This window comes from Pongo abelii, chromosome 15, assembly GCF_028885655.2.
Source record: "Pongo abelii isolate AG06213 chromosome 15, NHGRI_mPonAbe1-v2.0_pri, whole genome shotgun sequence".
Lineage (NCBI taxonomy): Eukaryota > Metazoa > Chordata > Mammalia > Primates > Hominidae > Pongo > Pongo abelii.
In genome coordinates this window covers 29,402,641-29,426,171 of record NC_072000.2, presented here as the reverse complement: position 1 = coordinate 29,426,171, position 23,531 = coordinate 29,402,641, and the positions used below count along the sequence as shown (strand labels likewise).

Genomic DNA, 23,531 nt, shown 5'->3' with positions numbered 1-23,531 from the left:
TTTTCATTATTTTTTTGTCTGTTGGCTAAAATAACATTTTTCTATCTTGAATACAAGACCTTGTCTGGGGGTCACAGCTATATTTCTTTCTAGTTTAAGTGACATATTCACTTTTATTTCTTATTTTAAGTTGACCTGGAATCTTATAACACTCCTATTTACAAGAAATTGTAAAATCAAACACAGAAAGCTCTTTTGTTTGCTATTGATACAAACTTATTCAAAGCATCGTTTGGTGGCATTTTAAACATCCAGTCATTATTTTTAATATAACTGTATATTTTTAATATAACTCTATATTTTTAATAATATGCTCCTTGGAAATAGATGCTTTTTTTTTCCAAGTTTGGAAACATACAAGATATTTACCTGGAACTCTTCAGAAGGATCTTGGTTTTCAATTTGATAATATACTGAATCATATTGTGCATCTGCACAATACTGACAAAAGAAAACATTAGAGCACTCTCATTTCAGGATAGTTCTGACTATTGCCCTTCAGAGACAGACATTTTGGAGACACAATAATGGTGTCTAATAATTTCAGCCAAACTAGGTATTTATCACAGCTTCAAACAGGCAGTAACTCACTTATATTTATTTTCTCGGAATGTAACACTGGTCTGAATTAAACATTATGATACATACCTATACTGCTATAAACTATTTTTTCAGATTTTCCTAGTCAAGATTTCTTTCTCAAAGAAGAAAATTAGACAGGTGCAGCACACCAAATGAGATGAACTTTGTCCTCAAAGAAAATTGGTTTTTCCTTTTCAATTTCATTTCAAAGAGATCTGACAAGTGTGGCTTTGAACAAACTTTAACAGCACAATATCCTTTGTGTAAGTTTTCCCTTGTCAGCTTTTCCATTCCAGAAGGAACTTAGAACAAAGTGGATGTTGCCCTTTGAGTTGAGAACTTCATCAGTTGAATGAACACTAGTATAGTGCAGTGAAATTGAGGGCATACTCTCTCTACGAATCTCAACAGTACGGTGTCTCAACAAATATAATTTCTCTATCTGGAGGAAGGACAGACACTAGCTATACATTTAGATTCATGCACTCTCCTTCTTTATTCTTTATAGCAAAAGCCAAGCTATTTGGCAACATAACCACTTGAAACTTTCATAGATTATGCTAAGAAGCCTTTTCTTGTGTGTGGAGCACAAAACATTATTTTGTGATGTTGTTTGGATCTACACCATTTTATACCAAAACCATAGGGAGGCTGATTATTAGAGGGGCAAAATCAGACTTTTAGATGTGTGCTGTTTTTCCTTATACATGAAAGTTAAAAAAAAAAAAAAAAGGTTTTGTATTTGTTTTGCTTTGTTTCAATTTTAACATATTTTGTAGCTTTGTGATCATTTAAAAGTAAAATACAAAAGCAGAGAAAGGAAAACATGGGAAACTGCTTCACAGGGATTCTAATCTTTATTGTACAAAAGCTTGTTATGGCTACTCATTCCTTAGAGCTTTAGATTGTGTATAAATTGTGCTACTTTATGCTGGTAAGTAACTGCTTTGACAAGTTTATTTTTCTTCGCATACGCTCCTAACTTTCTTAAGGTTTTTTTTTTTTTTAATTGCTCCTTGCTTTTACTTTTTCTTGACTCCAACTGTTCCTTTCATCTTCTTTTTTTTCCCTATGCATTAATATGTAAAGACTGTACTAGTGTCAAACATTCATGTACAGACAACTTAATAAATGCAAAGTGGATAAGGTTACAGAATAAGTCCATGCCCAATTTAATTACAGCATTTTGATTAACACAGATTGTAAGTAGTTTGAACTAAGAATTTTAAGTTGCTCATCTTGAATATTACAAAGGCTAACCAGAGACGAAGTATAACTTTGACTCAGAAACTGCCAGAAAACACTCTGATTAACCAATTTAGATGTACTATCCAATTAAGGATCTAAATATCTTTGGATCACAGAAATTCATGTTAATTGATAAGATAAAATATTTATTACCCAGAGAGCTGAATTAGCAAAGAGAACAGCTCTAATCAGGTACTAACTTCCAGAAAAAAGAAGAATGTTGGTTGAAATTAAAAGTGTGATACTTACAAGCAAACCTGCCTTGTTTATTCATAGGTTATGCTTCCTGCCAGCAAAGTCAGTGTCTTTGAAAGGTTGGAGTTTAAGTCTGTGGCCAAGTTTCTAAATGGGTTGAAAGAAAGGGCATGGAGCAGAGATGAAAGAAAACTTCCCTGAAGTAAAGGCCTGAAGATACCTGCAAGGGCAATGGGGAAAAACCCCAAAGCCTTTGTATTTACTGAACTGTCATTAGTTGCCCAAAATTTTAATTTTTTTCTTTTTGGATAAATGTAATGTTGTTTCTCTTAAAAATACAAGGAAGGCAAGGGAACATTAGAGGCTCTTGTAATGTATTTTCTAGTACTTGGAAAAAATGCCTATACAGAGTAAACAATCAATGAATTTAGAACTCCTCCATCTTAAAAAGCATGAAAATGGAAGCTATTCCAATTTTTCTTTGTAAGATTTAATTAATTTGTTTTTGGGGTTGAGGCATCTCAAATAGATATAAAATCAGGTCTAAGCTATGCAAAGATTCAGAGTAACAGTAAGGTGATTGTTATTTAATTTTTTATTTGTAAAAATTTAAAATCATTGTAAATACAAAGTTTTGTACTCATGGATTTTAATAGGTAGAATATAATTTTTGATATAGTAAAGTTGCATGTAAGAGCATGCTACATTTTACCCATTTAATGTTATCAAAGACAACTAAGTTTCCAATACCTTTTCAAAGCCAATACCTTTTCAAAATGGGATTAGTCAGATAGAACCACTCGCCTGTTGGCAATTTTATTTAAATTATAAGAAAACACACACAATTCGCACAAACATACACAAGCCCCATTTATTCTAGCTTTGCAGACTCATAACATAAAAGGAATAAAGTCCAAGTAAGTCAGAGTAAGACAGATATTTTGTCTGGCAAGACTTAGCGAAAAGAATTTAGAGAGAAGCTGCTAGAATACTTTGTGCATTTCCTGAAGTTCTCAGCACATATTATACAATTATTGCTTCTGAAAAAGAAGTTTTCTAATCCCAGAGACGGTATATTCTACTTGCCATGTCCTGTAGTTAGTCTTACTCTTATTCTTTTTGGTTATGGTTTGCCCAAAATATCAATTCAGAAACTAGTGTGGACAATATTATAAAAATCAGGAACATTTTATTTCTGATTAGAAAGCTATTACATATAAAAATTATGTTAATAGTCCAATCAACTTCTATAAATTTTTACCTAATTGACAATTATAGAAATTTTTAGTGAGACATCTTTTTAGTTTCCTCTTCCTTTGTTTGCACACAATGCAGTAGTTGAATAATGTATTTATGCTGTAGAAATTAAGAGTTCAATGTATTATCCTATTAAAATAATATATTACAGCATTACCAGCATCATTATTACAAAAATGGATTCAGAATAATAAGCCAAATTTGACCAGGGGACTGTGCAGCCATAAATCTACCAGAATCGCACAAGGCGCAGTATTGCTGACAAGAAATTCCTATGTACTGGTCTCTTGAGACATGTTAGTTAGATTCATATGCACAGGATGTAAGAATATCAAGCACTTCTGTTTGAATGCCAAAGAGAACACATTTAAGCAGATAATGTCCTTCAGGAACAAAAAATAAAGCATTTCTTCACAAAATGAGAGATGCCACTATTCCTATATTGGGAGGAACATCAAATGTACATTAAAGAATCTCAAAATGACTATATATAAAAGTGAAAAGCTTCATAATAAAAAATATAGTGCCCAGAGTGATGGCACATTATAACCTATTGCTCAAAATTGAGGTCTGGTTCTAGGCAAAATTATAACTCAAACAAAATTTATCTTTGTTTCCTCTACTCCTTAAATCATATTCCCTTTGTCCACTGGCTACTTCATTCCTTCCATCCCAGGCCCTGTCATCTAGGGCGCTCATTTTCTTTAGAAGGGAACACAACAGAATATTGAGCCTGGGAATGCCCTATAACTTAGTCATCAAATTATTTACTTGTAAGAAAAGAGATCCTGACATATTAGCAGAGATGACCAACATCCCAAAAAAGAGTCACATCCCCTCTTATCTGTGTGAGGGTATATCCAAAGACCCCCAGTGGATGCCTGAAACTGGATTACACTGAACCTTATATATATTAAATATTATATATTTTTGTTATAAAGAATGTTTGTTCCTTTACATACATACCTAACACAAAGTTTATAAGGTATAATAAGACATTAATGGCAACTAATAATAAAATGGAACCACTATAACAATATACTATCATTAAAGTTTTGTGAATGTTATCTCCCCCTCTAAAATTATGTTACCACAAGTAACTGAAACTGAAAAAGAGGAAAACTCCAGATAGGGGAAACTACTGCATTTCATAGCACATTCTCAAATAAAGCACCTCATTTCTTGATTGATAAGATGCATTTTGTCTTCCTTCTAGGACCGTTTTTATTAATGGCTGGTAAATCCTGAGGCTGGGAGTCTGTGTTACTGACTGGAAATGCAAACAGCCATAGATGCTATTGTTCTGTGTTTGTGTCTGGGGCTTGAGGCACTTAAAGTGGAAGCCTAGCAAAGTTACCTCTGCATTTTGAAAAACCTCCACCAATGATTCCTTTGCATAGAAAGAGAAATTTTCATGGGTCTAGAAGAAATATTTTTAAGTGTAGGCAGAGCTCCTGGTTAATGTCCATGTTTGTCTGTAGAAAAAGACTAATTGATGGATATTAAAGAACACTTTTTAATCTATAATTTCCTTCTTTAAAAAAATTTAATTCCAATAAATTTCCACTAGTAGTTTATTTATTATTTGAAGAATCTTCAGACTCATCATTTATTTCTTCCTTGTTGGTATTACATACAAATTTTGTGGGAAAGTTATCCACACTTGATTTTACATATACTCTGTTAGTCTAAGGTGGTACTTCACAGACATTAGTGTGCATAGAAAACACCTGGGCCAAAGACCCTGGCCTGAAGCTCTAAAACGGTCTAAAAGGTTCCTCGGTAGGCTGAATGCAGTGGCTCATGCTTGTAATCTCAGCACTTTGGGAGGCCGAGGCAGGTGGATCACTTGAGACCAGGGAGTTCGAGACCAGCCCGGCCAACATGGCAAAACCCCCTCTCTACTAAAAAATACAAAAATTAGCTGGGGGTGGTGGCAGGTGCCTGTAGTCCCAGCTACCTGGGAGGCTGAGGCAGGAGAATTGCTTGAACCCAGGAGGTGAGGTTGCAGTGAGTCGAGATCATGCCACCCCACTCCAGCCTGAGCAACAGAGCAAGACTGTATCTAAAAAAAATAAATAAAGCTTCTCAGTGATACCAATGCTGCTTTTCTGGGGACCAGCTATTGAATGGTTCTACTATAGACTGAACAAAGATTGTCAGCCTATGGGTCATAAGCTTTGAATTTAGCTGTGTGCTATTAGATACGTATAAATGTCCTCATGTGGCTCTGCCTTGACGTGAACAATGCTTCAAAAGTGTCCTCACCTACACTGGAGAATCATCTTAATTTTGTTGCTCCTAGAATTCTTGAAAGATCAAATGATATACATAATGCATTAAAATGGAGCATAAATTATGAAGTGCTATGTGACTAATCTTAGTTATTAATGTATTATTTCAAGGCCCTCCTCTGAGTCAATGTAAACTAATTTATGAGAATCAAATTCACTGCCAGAAATAAAACATTGGGCTGTATGTACCAATTATTAAAATCACGTAATCATTCTAGAAGAAGAATTATGGGCCATAAGAGTTTGAAAAAGACTCAATCCCTTATTATTAAAAATGCAAAATTAAAAAACATCCTGTCATATTGGTAAACTTAATAATACTATTATTTATTCACTACAATGCTTAGTGATGGGGAAGGTACACCCATGATATACTGGTAGCGAGAGAATAAAATGGTACTTGGTTTCTAGATATATGTGTTAAGAACCTTAAAAAGTGTTTGCTGTTGATTAAACTCAGTAACTTCACTTCTGGGAATCTATTTAAAAAATAAAATAATGTGCTAAAAATAGTTTATGCATCAAAATGACTATTACAGAAGTAGTATTTATTATAATAAACTTTGCAACAGCCCAAATGACCAAAATAGTAGTGTTATGTTATGATCTGAATGTTTGGCACCTCCAAAATTCATGCTGAAATTTAATCCCCAATGTGGTAGTATTAAGAGGTGGGGCCTTTAAAAGGTGATTGGGTTACACCCTCATTAATTAATTAATCTATTCATGAGTTGATGAATTAATGGGTTACTATGGAAATGGGGCTAGTGAATCATATAAAGAGGAAGAGAGACCTGAGCTAGCCCACTCAGTCAGCCCTCTCGCTCCATGATGCCCTGTAATGCCTAGGAATTCAGCAGAGCCCCACCAGCAAGAAGGCTCTCACCAGATGCAACTCCTTGACCTTGGGCTTTTCAGCCTCCATAAGTGAAAGAAATAAATTTTGTTTCTTAAAAATTAGTTGCAGGTATTCTGTTATGAGCAACAGAAAATGGACTAAGACATACTGCTAAATAAAATACGGTACATTAATGTAATGGAATGTGAGAGCGAAACGTTATTCAGAAAAACCTGTTGTTTCAAACTTACATTTCAATGGACAAAAACAAAGCAGCTATCCTCCAGAGCAAATCTGGTGAAATAGAAGAGCCTTAGTATGCAGTGGATTCCCAAATATGTATATATACTTTGACCTTATAGGATCACTACAAGAACTGCCTTGATCAGAGGTTTGGAAAAATATTTTTGTATAAATATGTTTAACATACTATTACAAAAAATATAAAAACCAACCAAATAGCCATTTGTGGTGGAAGGTTAACATACATGCTCCAGTATGGAATATGATACCAGCATATGTGATATTTTATACATTTAACCATATGACTGAATGACTATAAAATTTAGAGAGATAAAAACACAGAAACTTAATGTATAATATGAATTTATCTTATTAGGATAAAATGTCCCAAGTACTAAAAATATCTTTCTTTAAGATAATTTTACATACTTTTATATATTTAATTTTTTATATTTAGTATGCACTATTTTTATTACATAAACCTTTTCAATCAATTCACATTGCATGTGTGCTTTTAGGGAACAGGTATAGAAGAAATAACAGATAATTCATCAAGCTAGCAGTTGATATTATATAAACACAGTAATAGCTTGACTGGATATATTTAATTTTTACCCTTTTACGATTGTTCTGATGTCAAAGAAACAGTTCCAAAACTCCTATAGAGATAATACCTACAAAAATAATCCTCAGGGAAAATGGAAACCAGGGTTTTGGCAATTTTTTAGGACTTACAATTTTATGTCCACTAGATTATGGATATGTGAACCTGTTCCCATTCTCAGAACTGAAGCAGGTGATTTAAAGAACTTATGCCTAAATTGGGGTTCTATTAAGTCTACACACAGCAACCTGTGAGGAAATGTAGTTGACAACTATCTCTGAAATGTGCAGATGGCATTTTGAGGGCCTTTACACTGCACCCGATCCATTTTTTGATATTTCAATGTAACAGAGTCCTTTTTTCAGAGGATCTTTATCGACACCTACTATATATCCAGTACAACACTGGGTGTAATAGGAATTCAAAGATACATGTTAATGTAAACTTAAGTTGCATCTCCCAGAAAGGAGATCGTGAATCTTAGTCATAGATGAGGCAACATGACGGCAAATGATATAACTATAAGAGAAGCACAAAGAATCTGATGGAAGACCAGAGAGGATTACCCTGGTAGGGTAGTTAGGAATGGCTTAATGGAAAGGCAGCCTGGAGAATAAGAACAGGTACAGCTGGTAAGTATGGAAAGGGAAGACTTTCTGATACAGAAAATAAGAGCAAAGGCAACAATCAAGCAAACAATTATGTCATATCTGGGAATACTAGATTCTTCTATTTAGAACAAAATATTAGACAAGTTGAAAAAAAATACCACGCTGGGTGCAGTGGCTCATGGCTATAATCTCAGCACTTTGGGAGTCCAACGCAGGCAGATCACCTGTGGTCAGGAGTTCAAGACCAGCCTGGCCAACATGTCAAAACCCCATCTCCATTAAAAAATAAATAAATAAAAAATTAGCTGGACATGGTGGCTGGCACCTGTAATCCCAGCTACTTGGAAGGCTGAGGCAGAAGAATCACTGGAACCCGGGAGGCAGAAGTTGCAGTGAGCCTATAACAGTCCAGCCTGGGCGACAGAGCAAGACTGTCTCCAAAAAAAAAAAAAAAGAAAAAAAAAAATCAAAAGGTTTTGCCGAAATCAAACCATCACGTGTTCTAAGTTTCAAGCCAAGGTATCTAAACTTCATCTTATGGGGAAGAGGAAGTCAGTGAAGGTCTTGGAGTGGCAAAATTACACAATTTAAGTAATAGGCTATGACAATTATTCTGATGTTAATGTGCTAAAGGGTTTTATGGGAAACCAGATCTAGGGGGATTATATAGGAGACAGACCAGAATTCCAAATGTATCTCAATAATGTGACTATTAATATTGCCCTGAGAAAGTTTCTCCTGTCCTTTCTGTGTAATCTACCATCAATATAAACATATCTTTATGTGAATTAGAAAAAGGAACCCCATAGGGCCGGGGAAGCCCAGGAGCACACTACATTGCTTGGGAAGCAGACAGCACCTTTGTGCCAAAAAAACCCAAAAAAACAAAACAAAACAACAACAACAAAAAACAGAAAAACTTTCCTCTAGGTCTCTGAGTAGATTTTGCAACATTATTTGCATATGAGGAAAGAGGAGTATAATCCTGGCTTTGTTTTAGCCTTCATTCTCCACTTAGGAAGATTTATGCATTACATGCACTGGACAACTACAAATGGAATTGTGTTTCACTTATCCTACCTTCCAAGATTGTGGTTAGCACATATACCCAATGTATTTAGAAAAGGATTGTAATAGATATCCAATGAATGATAAGGATGGTGGTGGTGATGACGGTGATCGTGAATAGGGATAGCAATAATATTAGTAATAGTGTCTACTGTTATTATCTTGACTTAGCATATAAAGGACTTGGACTAATATTCAGAAAATAGAAATGATCAGGTGAATTAGAAAATTCAAAAGGGAAAATGAATAGCACTTGACCGGTTATATTTGCTGAATGAGGGAAAATAAGTCAAAGGTGACTTTCAGCTTGATAGATAGTAAAAGAATAATTATGTTCCAGTAAGAAATGGTGAAGTCAGGAAAAGCAATTATGGGAAAGATGACAAGGTTTGTCTTTCACCTGTTGTATGTAAAAGTAAAAGTGAGGTATCCAGGTACAAATATTCATCAGGTGATTGAAAATGTGGGATCAGAGCTCACTGTAAGGATGGAGCTAGACCCAATAAATCTGAGATTCAGGTGCATAACAAAGGTGCATTATAAAACTGTATATGATCACTCAGGGAAGGTATGTAAAGAGAGAGAAGAAAACATGGATAGAAGTAAGAAGATTCCTTTGTGTAGTTGTTAGAGCTTATCTACTACTTAATTCCAGAAAGATGCCATTCACAGCATAGTTGATGTGACAAAATCCCCATGAAGGAGGGCAAAGTGACTTTGTACAATTATACATGATAGCCCTGTTTGGAGATTCCCCACGTTTAGGAAATGATGGAGTTCTGCTTCAGCAAAAGATGTCTGGTCTCTCCTACTGAATGCAACTATAATATGTGAACAGAAGGCATGCAGCAGCTCTTTGAGAATCTTGAAAAGAAAATAGTAGTAAGCAGATTGGGGAAGAAGACAAGAATTAAAAGTACCACCAAAGTGGTGGTGAATTTATCATTTTTCTTCTCCAGTATCTCCTAGCCTGAATGTAATGCAGTCTGAAACCTTAAAGTAGGCATTAGAAAGAACAGAGAGCTCCAGGAGAAGCTTGCTAGTTTTGGCTCAGGGAATCAAAAAGAGAGCTTCTCATTCTCAGAGAGAGTGTAGACTTCCCTGTTGTATTTTTCTTACCTCTATTTCCTTGTTCGTTATCCTACAAGCAGTCATATCATAGCAGTGGAACACGCCACAATGCAAGAGGAGGCCACAGAAAGCAAAAGAAGGAGGGTAATTGTCCGCTCTTAATTGGTGGAGTTGTGATCCTGAAAGAGTGGCATCAAGCTTTGGTGCCTTTTTTTCTCTCTGCCCTTCTGCCTTTTGGCTCCCAGTTTAGTCACAGAAATTCAAAATGAAGCAACTAAAACTCAGCTTTCTGGCTGGACAACCAGAAAGGGAAGTCCCAGGGAACTGGAAAGTCACAGAGACATAGCACAGAAAGAACCTCAGGAAAGCTACCCAATAAAATTTCTTAGAAATACCTGGGTTCACTCAAGCTGGCATGTATGGGTCGAACTCGCATACCAAAGGCTTTTGAAATGGAAATAGATCACTACCCACAGTGGTGCATATGTGAGATGGGTATGAATAGCACTTACAAAGGCTTTGAAAACATAACTGCCATAGGAACACAGCTCATAGAAGTTGGTTGGGACTTTCAGAATGAACCTAACCATGTAAATCACTTACTGAAATAAAAATATTAAAATAAAACAAGGTTGAGGTTGACATTCTCATATTTAAAATGTTCAGTGTACAATATTGCTAAAGATATGAGAAAACAAGGAAAACCTTGACTCTCATGAGAGAAGGCAAACAACAATGCCAAGAAGACACAGGTGTTGGAATTATCTGACAAATACTTTGAAGTAGTCATTACATAAATACTCTAATAAGTAATAAAAAGCACTCTAATAGTGAATGGAAAAATAATCTAGCAAATAAGGAGGAAATAATTTCTATTTCCATCCCATCAAATAGAAATTATGGAATGGAAAATATAAGAAATAAAAACCTCGCTGGTTGAGCTCAACAGTAGATTGGAGATAGATTTGAATCTCAACTTGAGCGAACCTGAATGATTAATATAAATCATCCAGTATGAATAACACAGAGTAAATGAGTTTTTTAAAAGAGTTGATCCTTAAGACCTGTGCGACAGTACAAGAGGTCTAATATTTGTGTCATCAGAATCTTGAAGGAAGGGAAGAAGAGTGTAGCACTATATATATATAAAATGGCTGAAAACTATGTTTAAAGATGTAAGCATACAGTTTGGGAAAGTTCATCAAATACCATTCAGGGTAAACTCAAAGAAATTCATGGAAATATAATAATGAAACTCTTGAAAACTAAAGACAGAAAAAAAAAAAAAACTAATTTTGAATGTAGCCAGAGAAAAACGATCAATTACTTGTAGGGGAACAATGTTCAACTGACAATAAATTTCTCACCAGAAATCATGGAGATGAGAAGAAAGTGGCAAATATTCTTAAAACACTGACAGAAAACAACTGTAAACCCAGAATTATGTTTCAGAAATGAAGGTAAAATAAAGATGTATTACGGAGGGAGTATTTGGAATGATGGAATTGCTCTGCGTCCTGATTCTGGTGGTGATTGCATGACTGTATACGGGTGTTAAAGTTCATAACACTATACATCAAAAAGTCAGTTTCACTGTATGATAATTAAGCAATACAAATAACAAGGGAAAGAAATGAGAATCTGAAGCCAGAAAATAAATGTATCCATAGATATCTTGATTTTATTCTACATTTTTTTCTTTCACTACCTGCGCTTTCTCTCTCTGACTGTCCCCTGGGTTTAGAAAGAGTGCCATCACGGATAATATCCCGTGAGAAGGTGAAATTATGGCTATTTTTATAAGTGGATAAGATAGCTTTTTCCCCAAATAATAAATTCCTAGTGGCAATTTGAAAACTATATTTAGCATTAAAGTCTTTAATATATCATTTGTTGAATGTTCTACAAATGTGATAACTGAAAATGTAGCAACCAGTGGCTGCTGTTTCATGATGACTGTGAGAGGGACTTCTTTGTGGACCCACATAATCACCTGGAAGTGGGTCAGTAGAAGCCATCTCACGTCACTCATCAAGGAATGGTGGAAAGGCCAAGATCAGAACTGCTAAGAGCAATATGGCAGCAGGAGTGAGTTAGGAAGTAACTGATAATAGGATTTATGTAATCCTAACTTTGATTAATACTGGACTAACGCTGATCACTTAGAGTTTACAGCAATGCTTTTCAAACATTGTTCTAGAAGACCTAGGCCTCAAGGTTTAAGGAGCACTGCTGGTGAGGCTATGAGGAGACCAAGTAGGTAGTGTTCCTAGTGCCTTCCCCAGTCTCCATAGTGTAGGCTACAATATTTGGGTCTCTATGAAGATTTTTATTGGAAAGGGGGTTGTATTTCTAGGAGGTTGAGGGAATGTTGTATGGGTCATACTAAAGAGAGCCCTACCTAAAGGCATTCAGCCAGAAGCAGATACAGAGGCAAATGGACCACATTAGTAAATTTTAGTGTAACTTTCAAGAAGGAAGTGTGAGGGACTTTTAGGAACAGCTAACTTTTCCAGGAGGTTCAAGATATGCTTTCATAGAAGCTCCCGAAATAGGAGTAGGGAAAGGGAAAAAAATGCTAAGAAAGCCTATAGGAATGCTATATCCAGTGGTGAGAATCAGAGAAAAACAGTAACACAATTTTCAGATTTTCCAGCTGAACTGCCTGCAAATGAATCCACAGTGCAGTAATACCTTCTGGATTTTCAGCACAAGTAATTTTCAGCCACTTCACTGAGCCTGTGAGAGAGGTTAAAAAGAATGGGGGAAAAGAGAAGAATGAGAGGAGCACGTGATGACAAGGAGAGCATGACACGGGCCCTTGGAAGTGAACAATTTTAAAATTGCTAAAGAATGCATAGAAAAGCCAGAAATGATTTTATAAGGCATGATTTAGGGACCTGAAAAAGAGGTTTTTTTAAATATTGAAGATTAAAGAGAAGAGAGACGATATTCATACAGTCAGAAACGAGAGGACTGTCACCACGGTCAGCCATGACAGGGTGGGTTCTGGGCCACATGAAAGAAGAATTCTGTTAGGTTCGTGCAAAAGTAAGGGCAAAAACCGTGATTACTTTTGCACCAACCTAATAGATGCATTCCTTCCTCACAGGGGCATGTCTCTGACAGCCTGTCATAGGGTAAATAGATACTGCCATAGGACCACTATTGATTTGTGAGACACCAACAATACCAGGACAACTGACCCCTGAGTTTCGCCTCTTCTAAATGTCTCAAAGAATGTGGGCCAGGTGTGTCCTTAGTCTGTGGGGTCAGCTCGACTCACATGGAGGAGTCCTTTGGTCTTGCTTTTAGTAGTGGAGATAAAACAAGATTTCAAGGATTAAAAAGGAAGAGGCTAAGAAAACAAGTTCTCTCTCAGTTCATATTAACTTATGTCAAGAGAAACAGACAGAAGTACCAGAGAAGGACGTTCAGTATTTGAAGACAGACTACTATAGGTTACTCTCATCTCTAGCAAAAACCCATGTTATTCAAACAGTAGTAGGTCTCCAGTACTAAAAAGTTGAAAATTTCTAAAGCTCCTTTTCTAAGGGCTGCTGATTAAGTAGAATTTGTTTTTTTTTTTTTTTTTTACTTTTAAATAAAAGTTTGTTTTTAACCTAGTAATTTTACTTATGGACCAGTTGGTCAATACGTTTTGGCAACTTTGAAAAATATGTTTTATTATTTCCCCAATCAAACCAAAAAGCCCCTTAGGGGCCATTGTAGTCTATTGGTTAAGTATGGTTTCATTCCTATGCTTCTTTAAAAGCTTTATTATTTCAAATAGACAGTAATGGCTTCATCTGAGCTAGTCCAGTTTATCATGCCATTATATATTTAGGGCATGTCCTGCATTTAGAAAAATCCCTTTAAGAATTCTGTACAAACTGCCAAGAGCCATAAAAAGATTCGTAAAACTTCCCAAATGCAGTATTATCTGCATCCTCACCCTAGGGAAGATCAGCAATGAACTTCTTGCTCCAGGAGTACTCAAGCAAAACCAATTCAAATACCGGGTCATGATGACTCTGCTTCAGGAAATGTCCCCAACTGGACAGGCAACAATTGTTTATTCTTTTTTTTTTTTTCCTTTCTTCATAAAACAGCACAAATTGTTAATTTTATTAAATATTGACCATTGAGTACATGGCATTTGCTATTCTGTACCTGCTGCATACTGAAGTGCAATGGTATCCTCTACGAAAAGCACTTCTGTGATAACAATTGTTTATTCTTGGCTGTTAAGGGGGTGGTGAGGGAGAATATGATGCACATTTGTTGTCTACCAAAATAACCATCAACTAATTAGTAAGGGGCATATGACGTACACCACTACACCACTTTCAGTGCTCCCAGACTGGTGAGGAGATGCTAGGAACTGGCAATGCTCACTTCCTTTTAATGTCTTACTGGGCTACCCATAAGAGAGTCATTTAGTTTTACTTTCTCCACTTAAAAAAAAATGTTCTGGTTTGTTTTAAAGAAAGCTGATATTCCACACCGAATTGTAGTTTACTTTCTTGCATCTGCAGAAAGGATAGTTTGGTAAAATATTTACTGCATTGAGTAAATTTTTCCGCATATATATCTAGCCCTGTGGGAAGAGAAATTTAAGTCAAACTCAGAGAAATTTTTATGAATCAGTAGGAAGGACACAGAGACCTCCAGACAGATACATGTAGATTATATGGGAATAAATGAGATATATCCATTCAAGGTTGATACGGCCCTTTAAACCCTTGCCCAACCAGGGAAGCCCTGCTTTGGATTTTGGCTGCTTGGCTGATCATTATATCTCACTTTGTGACCCTCTTGCTTAAAGAATATGTCACATCCTCCATTTATTGAATTTAGGACATTATCACTGGCTCTTTAAAGTAATCAAATGGGTGGAGAAAAAAGAAAATGCAAAGATCTTAATAATCACCCTGCAGTGTGGTAAAGGGACAACAGATCATGAAGAATACCTGAAAAGAGGAAGTCATAAAGAAACTGCTCAAGACAAAGACGACAGTGAGTTATTTGTGCTGGCTCTTCTCGCTTATCAAAGGTGGACACGGATGCCCTAACCTTTCAGATCCTGACCAAACTCTTCAAAGCTACCCCAACATGCCTTCAAATACATATTTGGAATAACATCAAGGAGTGGTGAAGAAATGTGAGGCTCTTGAGACTACAGATGCTTCATTTTCCATTTTCTGTGTACTTCTTTTGTTCCAGACAATTCCAGACTCCATTCCCAATTTTTTCTCTATGTGCAAAAACTAAGGCTTTGTGCACTCTGTTGCTATGGAAACAGGAGAGGGAGAAACAGTTTATGTATTTCAAAAGCTGTCAGCCTATATGCTGTGGATTTTGATAACTAAACCTACACATAAACCATCTTCCCTCCACTTCCAGTGCTCAACACCTTAACTTTATAGCTAGATGGATGGATGGATGGATGGATGGATGGATAGATAGGTGTGTGTGTGTGTGTGTGTGTGTGTGTGTGTGTGTGTGTGTGTGTGTGTGTTGCTTGGGAAAATTAAGGATCTATTTATTTAGCTTTGCTGCAATCCCTCTTATACTTAATTTAGTGTCCAGGGGACAGAAAGAAGCTTTGGTGATGCAGTTAGAGAAATACAAAACTGTTCTTAATAAATGCTTACTAAATCAGAATGAAGACAGAGTTAGCAGGCATCACAACTCAATTTATTGCCAAAATAAAAAAGATTGAAGCTCTATTAATTTTGAAACAGATCTGAATGTTGCCAGGCTTATATTTTACAGAAATGTAATGTCTGCTATACCCTCTTCAGCCCTCTAATAAAAGAGCTATTTTGAAATTACAAAATACACTGTTTTCCCCCAGAGAACCCAATTCAATAGCTTATTGATTTTTCCTGGCATCCTTAGTCTGGTGTGAAGGGGCTTCTGGGCTCCCAGACCTGGTAGGAGAGAGTGTGTTTGTAATTGATTCATATTCTGTACAGCAAAGCCACCTCCCCACACTCTTCAACTCAAAGTCTTTATGATAGTCCAACCCATTAAGTGCTTGCCTTCCTACTATTCTCAGTTGCTTGCCAGTATTTCCTAATAGTTTCGAGAAAATAACTGCCATCGTAAGGTCATTTTTAATCAAGTTTAGATAATACAGTTAAGTGGACCAAGAAAAATACATGAGAACTTTGACCTTCAAATCTAGAGCACACTCCAATAAATAAAGGGTCTGTCCCAGTCATTAAAAGGTCTGTCAGGTTCTCTGCCATATGACCCATTTTCCTGGTGTTTATAACTAGATGATTCACTTGAGCCTAAAAATCAGGCCCTCATGTAAAAATGTCTGGGATTGTTTTTCCCCTCCATGAAGAAATACTAGCAATAACTGATCTACGCGTGCATAAATGATAAGTGAGGGACTAATGAGAACATGATGAACAGCTAGTGATGCTCTTCATTTTCTTTTTCTTTTTTTTTTCTTTTTTTTTTTTTTTTTTTTTTTTACTAGAAAAGGAAAGCCCTTGATCTTAAAGGGAAAAAAAACCACTCAAGTTCAAAATCTACTGGTCACAATATGAGTTTCAGAATTCTATTAGCTTAGTCTCCTGGTTCTATGTAGTCATTTACCCAGTAAATGAGAATAGTTACAGAAGGATTAGAACTCTTCAGAGTAAATTATTGTGTTATTCTTAATAATCATAGGTATATAACCCTTTTCCTCCAAGGAACTCACAACATCTAATTGACCTTATCTTGCAAATAGTTACCCTACTCCTGAGAGGTGATACATTTTAAATTTCCATTAAATTGGTAGGGGTAAATAAAACCCAGAGATAGCAAATGGCCTCATCAAGTCTTTTGAAAGAGGATATGATAGCTTATAGATAAAATTTTAAAAAATGAAGTCTGATTGTAAGTATGTAGATTTTCTAAATCCCTACTAATTTGGAAAGTTTCTAAAAGGTGTCAAAGGATTCCCCTTTCAGTGGCCCTGCCCTCCTCACAGATTTTGCCAGTTACCTAAATGAGAAAATCAAATGAATGGTTACCACATTTTCAGACGGTATATGCTGTAAGGAATAAAATATATATTGTACAATAGGATAAGGTTCAAAAAAGATATTAACATCTTGGGAAGATGGCTAAAGCCAACAAAATTAAATTTAGTAAGAATGTAAGTTCCTGATCTTAGGTTAGAAAAAATTAGACACAGTTGTGAAAGAACAGCTTGGGAAAGGTGTGAAAATTGTTTATATAGATTTTTATAACAACAACATCAATATGAATCTGCCATGTATCACATCTGATAAAGGAGCAAACATGGCCTTAGGCTGTACTCACTTAATTATGGGATTCTGAATAAAGAAGGTGCTAGTTTGGATGTAATCTATCTGGTCAGACATTCTCTAACAATCTCACCTGTCTGATCTTAAAAATCACCTACACTTCTTGGTATAGAATCTCCTGGAAAAGAGAGTAGGAAATGAGTTTATTCCAGGGAGATGAGCAGAGTGCTAAAGGAATTACACCTATCCTTTAGTTTGACGAACATCTAACAGAACTAGTGATGTTTAGCCTAGAGAAAAAAGATCAAGGGAAAACACAATAGTTGTCTTCACTGTTTCCTTAGTGATAAAAGTAGGACTGCTGTTTTGGAGATATATGGGCCAGATTTTTATGTAATACACAATTTTCACAATCTGGGCAGTCCAAAGATTAAACGTACTGCTTCTGTGGGTAGTGAGTTTCTCCATTGCTATATCTAAGTATCAGATGGGTAATTAGTCTTTGAGATCCCTACTAAACAAAGTTTATAATTATGATTCTAGAACTTTCTAGAGTAAACCATAATATCCCTGGCCAAAGATAACAAAATATATAATGGACTGATACATTAAAATACATAATTCATAGTGCATCTGAAAAATGGAAAATATGGAGCTTCAACTTTATCTACCCAGTGTATGTAACGAGGAGATTTTATTAAAATTTTCACTTCTAAAGGTGATATAACAATGCACCTGTCAGGGAAGGGTGGTCTTTATGCTTATACACTTTGATGCAGGTATGCTGAAGCACAATTATCCCAGCTAACACCTGTAACATCCCTCCTGCAGACTGAATGGTTGACCAAAAAAGAAATTTAGAGGTGGTTCTAGGACTTGGGGTAAGAGCAGAATTAGTGTTTAATGGGTACAGAGTTTTAACTGGGGAGGATGAAAAAGTTCTGGATATGGATGGTGGTGATAATTGCATAACAATGTGAATGTACTTAATGTCACAAGACTGTATACTTGTAAATGGTTAAAGTAGTAAATTTCATTCTGTGTATTTTACCACAAGAAAAAAATTTAAAAACAGAAACCCAGATATTCTCACTCTGAGTGATTAAATTCATCCCCTGGGCATTTTCAATAATTTGGTCAGCATATCCATAATGAAATCTTCATCATAAAAAAACTGCTTACCAGATCCTTCTGGGTCTTCCCTTTTCCTCTCACAGAAGATGTCTCCTTCTGAGAGTATCCATAGAAACAGGGACACATATGTGGGATGTGCTTAAGGTATACATGTGTACTTGAGTGAAGGAGAAAAGATTTGATACTAGCTTTTAAATGCAGGGCTTCAGATGCCAGATATGATAGGATAAAAATTACCACTTACCTATGAAGGAAATAGAGTTACAGACTACAACTATTAAAGGAAGAGAACCCACAATGAGATGTGATTCTCATTAAATTATATATCTTAGAAAGTATGGAAGGTCTCTTATTTGTAGTATAAGTTGTAATATTTTGTTATGCATAAGATTGAACCAGCAGAGTTTATTTGCAATTCAGGTTTACTGGACTGGCCCCCACCTATTGACTCTGATCCAGTAGATCTTGGGTTAGGAAAGTTCAGTTTATAAAAAGAAATCCAGATGTTTATGATGAGGCTTGTTGAAGAATACATTTTGAGAAATACTAAACTAGATTATATAGCCCAATAGTTCTCAAACTTCTTGCCTCAGAATCCCTTTTTATTCTTAAAAATCAGTGAGGACACCAATGAACTTCTGTTCATGTGGGTTATATCTATCACTATTATATTGGAAATGAATACTGAGAATACAAAAATTTAACTTAATTCATTTACAATTATAATAAACTGTTAAGTAAATTAATGAATTCTAAAAACAATATTTTTACAACAAAAAAATTGGTGATAAGAAGACCTTGTTTTACAATTTTGCACATCTTAGTGTCTGGCTTCATAGAAAACTTATGAATTCTCATATATATGTCTACATTCAATTTGATGAAATATGTTGTTTTTGTTGAAGCACATGAAGAAAACCCAGCCTCAAACAAACATGTAATAGACAATAAAATATCATTTCAATAACCTTTTCATATATTGTAGACATTGTTCTTTGATGCTATACCAAAGCTCAACAAGTGGCTGTTTCTTAAAGGTTAGTTACAATGTGAAATCTGAAACCATATAAGCAAACATTTTCTTCTTTGTTACCTTAAAATTTATTGGCCCATGGAGGGTGGAACCAAGATGGCTGAATAGGAAGAGCTCTAGTCTACGGCTCCCAGCATGAGCGATGCAGAAGACGGGTGATTTCTGCATTTCCAACTGAGGTACCGGGTTCATCTCACTGGGGAGTGTCAGACAGTGGGTGCAGGACAGTGGGTGCAGCACACCGTGCGTGAGCCGAAGCAGGGCAAGGCATCACCTCACCTGGGAAGCACAAGGGGTCAGGAAATTCCCTTTCCTAGTCAAAGAAAGGGTGACAGATGGCACCTGGAAAATCAGGTCACTCCCACCCTAATACTGCGCTTTTCCAACAGGCTTAACAAACGGCACACCAGGAGATTATATCCTGCACCTGGCTCGGAGGATCCTATGCCCAGGGAGCCTCGCTCATTGCTAGCACAGCAGTCTGAGATCAAACTGCAAGGCAGCAGCAAGGCTGAGGGTGGGGGGTGCCCACCAATGCCGAGGCTTGAGTAGGTAAAGCAGCCAGGAAGCTCGAACTGGGTGGAACCCACCACAGCTCAAGGAGACCTGCCTGCCTCTGTAGGCTCCACCTCTGGAGGCAGGGCACAGACAAACAAAAGGCAGCATAACCTCTGCTGACTTAAATGTCCTTGTCTGACAGCTTTGAAGAGAGTAGTGGCTCTCCCAGCACTCAGGTTGAGATCTGAGAATGGGCAGACTGCCTCCTCAAGTGGGTCCCTGACACCCGAGTAGCCTAACTGGGAGGCACCCCCCATTAGGGACGGAGTGACACCTCACATGGCCGGGTACTCCTCTGAGACAAAACTGCCAGAGGAACGATCAGGCAGCAGCATTTGCGGTTTACCAATATCTGCTCTTCTGCAGCCACTGCTGCTGATACCCAGGCAAACAGGGTCTGGAGTGGACCTCCAGCAAACTCCAACAAACCTGCAGCTAAGGGTCCTGACTGTTAGAAGGAAAACTAACAAACAGAAAGGACATCCACACCAAAACCCCATCTGTATGTCACCATCATCAAAGACCAAAGGTAGAAAAAACCATAAAGATGGGGAAAAAACAGAGCAGAAAAACCAGAAACCCTAAAAATCACAGCACCTTTCCTCCTCCAGAGGAACGCAGCTCCTCACCAGCAAAGGAACAAAGCTGGATGGAAAATGACTTTGACAAGTTGAGAGAAGAAGGCTTCAGAAGATCAAACTACTCCAAGCTAAAGGAGGAAGTTCGAACCAATGGCAAAAAAGTTAAAAACCTTAAAAAAAAATTAGATGAATGGCTAACTAGAATAACCAATGCAGAGAAGTCCTTAAAGGACCTGATGGAGCTGAAAACCATGGCACAAGAACTACTTGACGAATGCACAAGCCTCAGTAGCCGATTCGATCAACTGGAAGAAAGGGTATCAGCGATGGAAGATGAAATGAATGAAATGAAGCAAGAAGAGAAGTTTAGAGAAAAAAGGATAAAAAGAAACAAACAAACCTCCAAGAAATATGGGACTATCTGAAAAGACCAAATCAACGTCTGATTGGTGTACCTGAAAGTGACAGGGAGACTGGAACCAAGTTGGAAAACACTCTGCAGGATATTATCCAGGAGAACGTCCCCAGTCTAGCAAGGCAGGCCAACATTCAAATTCAGGAAATACAGACAATGCCACAAAGATACTCCTCGAGAAGAGCAACTCCAAGACACATAATTGTCAGATTCACCAAAGTTGAAATGAAGGAAAAAATGTTAAGGGCAGCCAGAGAGAAAGGTCGGGTTACCCACAAAGGGAATCCCATCAGACTAACAGCTGATCTCTCAGCAGAAACTCTACAAGCCAGAAAAGAGTGGGGGCCAATATTCAACATTCTTAAAGAAAAGAATTTTCAACCCAGAATGTCATATCCAGCCAAACTAAGCTTCTTAAGTGAAGGAGAAATAAAATCCTTTACAGACAAGCAAATGCTGAGAGATTTTGTCACCACCAGGCCTGCCCTAAAAGAGCTCCTGAAGGAAGCACTAAACATGGAAAAGAACAACCGCTACCAGCCACTGCAAAAACAAATTTTAAAGACCATCAAGGCTAGGAAGAAACTACATCAACTAACGAGCAAAATAACCAGCTAACATCATAATGACAGGATCAAATTCACACATAACAATATTAACCTTAAATGTAAATGGGCTAAATGCTGCAATTAAAAGACACAGACTGTCAAATTGGATAAAGAGTCAAGATCCATCAGTGTGCTGTATTCAGGAAACTCATCTCACATGCAGAGACACACATAGGCTCAAAATAAAGGGATGGAGGAAGATCTACCAAGCAAATGGAAAACAAAAAAAGGCAGGGGTTGCAATCCTAGTCTCTGATAAAACAGACTTTAAACCAACAAAGATCAAAAGAGACAAAGAAGGCCATTACATAATGGTAAAGGGATCAATTCAATAAGAAGAGCTAACTATCCTAAATATATATGCACCCAATACAGGAGCACCCAGATTCATAAAGCAAGTCCTGAGTGACCTACAAAGAGACTTACACTCCCACACAATAATAATGGGAGACTTTAATACCCCACTGTCAACATTAGACAGATCAACGAGACAGAAAGTTAACAAGGATATCCAGGAATTGAATTCAGCTCTGCACCAAGTGGACCTAATAGACATCTACAGAACTCTCCACCCCAAATCAACAGAATACACATTTTTTTCAGCACCACACCACACCTATTCCAAAACTGACCACATAGTTGGAAGTAAAGCACTCCTCAGCAAATGTAAAAGAACAGAAATTATAACAAACTGTCTCTCTGACCACAGTGTAATCAAACTAGAACTCAGGATTAAGAAACTCACTCAAAACTGCTCAACTACATGGAAACTGAACAACCTGCTCCTGAATGACTACTGGGTACATAACGAAATGAAGGCAGAAATAAAGATGTTCTTTGAAACCAATGAGAAGAAAGACACAACCTACCAGAATCTCTGGGACACATTCAAAGCAGTGTGTAGAGGGAAATTTATAGCACTAAATGCCCACAAGAGAAAGCAGGAAAGATCTAAAATTGACATCCTAACATCACAATTAAAAGAACTAGAGAAGCAAGAGCAAACACATTCAAAAGCTAGCAGAAGACAAGAAATAACTAAGATCAGAGCAGAGCTGAAGGAGATAGAGACACAAAACCCCTTCAACAAATCAACGAATCCAGGAGCTGCTTTTTTGAAAAGATCAACAAAATTGATAGACTGCTAGCAAGACCAATAAACAAGAAAAGAGAGAAGAATCAAATAGATGCAATACAAAATGACAAAGGGGATATCACCACCGATCCCACAGAAATACAAACTACCATCAGAGAATACTATTAACACCTCTATGCAAATAAACTAGAAAATCTAGAAGAAATGGATAAATTCCTCAACACATACACCCTCCCAAGACTAAACCAGGAAGAAGTTGAATCTCTGAATAGACCAATAACAGGAGCTGAAATTGAAGCAATAATTAATAGCTTACCAACAAAAAAGCCCAGGACTAGATGGATTCACAGCAGAATTCTACCAGAGGTACAAGGAGGAGCTGGTACCATTCCTTCTGAAACTATTCCAATCAATAGAAAAAGAGGGAATCCTCCCTAACTCATTTTATGAAGCCAGCATCATCCTGATACCAAAGCCTCACAGAGACACAACAAAAAAAGAGCATTTTAGACCTATATCCTTGATGAACATTGATGCAAAAATCCTCAATAAAATTCTGGCAAACCGAATCCAGCAGCACATCAAAAAGCTTATCCACCATGATCAAGTGGGCTTCATCCCTGGGATGCAAGGCTGGTTCAACATACGAGAATCAATAAACATAATCCAGCATATAAACAGAACCAAAGACAAAAACCACATGATTATCTCAATAGATGCAGAAAAGGCCTTTGACAAAATTCAACAACGCTTCATGCTAAAAACTCTCAATAAATTAGGTATTGATGGGACATATCTCAAAATAAAAAGAGCTATCTATG

At 36.8% G+C, this 23,531-nt stretch overlaps 1 long non-coding RNA gene across 1 annotated transcript in view; it reads right to left on the bottom strand.

Moving 5' to 3' along the window:
- The window catches only part of LOC129049726 (uncharacterized), a 62,348-nt gene that overhangs the window by 6,276 nt on the left and 32,541 nt on the right, over positions 1-23,531 (bottom strand). Inside the window, exon 2 of the long non-coding RNA XR_008513007.2 lies at positions 2,080-2,172. This is a non-coding gene — a long non-coding RNA (uncharacterized LOC129049726). The remainder of the gene's footprint in view (positions 1-2,079; positions 2,173-23,531) is intronic.